The 1,604-nt window shown below is 42.1% G+C and overlaps 1 long non-coding RNA gene across 1 annotated transcript in view; it reads left to right on the top strand.

Moving 5' to 3' along the window:
• The window catches only part of LOC106884097 (uncharacterized), an 88,249-nt gene that overhangs the window by 78,089 nt on the left and 8,556 nt on the right, over positions 1–1,604 (top strand). The window lies entirely within an intron of this gene.

The following is a 1,604-nucleotide window of genomic DNA, read 5'->3' as shown; positions in this document are numbered from 1 at the left end:
CACCACAACCATCACCGCCACCCCAGCAACAATCACTGCCATCATCATCACCACCACCATCACCGCCACCACAAGAAACATTACAACCCTCATCACACCACCACACCAACCACCACCACCACCGTCACTCTCACCACTACTGCCATCACCACCACCACAGCCACCACCACCACCACCATTGCAGCCATCATAATCCCCACTGTCACCATCACCACCATCTCCACTTCTACCACCACCACATCCATCGCCACCACCATCATCACCACTGCTACCATCGATAAAACCACAGCCACCACCATTATCATCATCCCCACCACAGCTACAACAACAACAATAGCAACAACAACAGCAATTGGTGCTGTTACTGCTGCCACTGCACAATACATGTCTGTAGAAACGGAATCTCGGTTTGCATGTCAAAGATGTTGGAATAAATATTCTGCCAACTGTGGAGTTGCATAAAATCCCATCGCCTCCTCCATGTGGTTCTTCAACATGCTAGAAATAGCAACGAAATCTGCCTCAGTTCGCATGCCATCATCTGCATGTGGCTCAACACACCACTGCAAGTCAGCTAACGCTGCTATGTGTGGACTAACGCACTGCTGCAAATGTACTAGCATTGCTACATGTGTTCTGTCACGCTGCTGCATGTAGGCCAGCACATCAACTGATTGTGCTACATGCGGGCTAAGTCAACCAACATTGCTATCTGTGGATTAACATGCCACTGCAAGTGCATTGACACTGCTACATGTGTTTTATTGCACTGCTACATGTAGGCCAACACACTACTTCAGGTCAACTATGGCTACTACATGTGGGCTAGCACACCACTGTAAGTACACTGACACTGCTGCATGTGGACTAATGCACCTCTGCAAGTCAACTAACTGTGCCACATGTAGACTAACACACTACTGCAAGTCAACTAGCTTTGCTACATGTGGAGTAATGCACCAGTGCAGGTCAATTAACACTCTTACATGTGTATGCATGTAGGGATGTAGGCATGTGTGTATATGTATATGTATGTGTATATGAATGTATATGCATGTGCGTTGTATACATGTTTATTCTTGTCTCGGTTAACGCAAGTTTATTTGCATGTAACCAAACTGCATGGAATTTCGGAAAGCGTTTTCAAAGAATTGTATTTGGTTAGTTTTCAAAAGAAATGCACAGAGAACGCGCATATATGCACATGGATGTATAGGTGTGAGTGTTTATGCATATGCGTGATACCTATGGATATAGCCACGTGTGTGTATGTGTGTTTGTGCGTGTTTGTAGAGTATGTGAGCATAGATGTATATAAATGTGTATGTGTGTGTGTGTGCATGGCAGATCTCAACTTCTACAGCAGGATAACTCTACACAAAAGCTTTTAACATCTTCTCGGAAGATTTCTGAAATCTATCATGGATTTCAAACATGCTAAAAGTGTTTCAGCTAATCTAATTTGTATTTGTGTCTCTGTGCATGCACATGTGTGAGTACATATATATATATGTATGTATGTATGTATGTATATATATATATTTATATATATGTGTATATATATATATGTGTATATATATATATATATATATATATATATATAT

This window comes from Octopus bimaculoides, chromosome 21 (genome assembly GCF_001194135.2).
Source record: "Octopus bimaculoides isolate UCB-OBI-ISO-001 chromosome 21, ASM119413v2, whole genome shotgun sequence".
NCBI classification, from domain to species: Eukaryota; Metazoa; Mollusca; class Cephalopoda; order Octopoda; family Octopodidae; genus Octopus; species Octopus bimaculoides.
The sequence above is the reverse complement of the archived record's forward strand: the minus strand, read 5'-3'. Positions and strand labels throughout refer to the sequence as shown.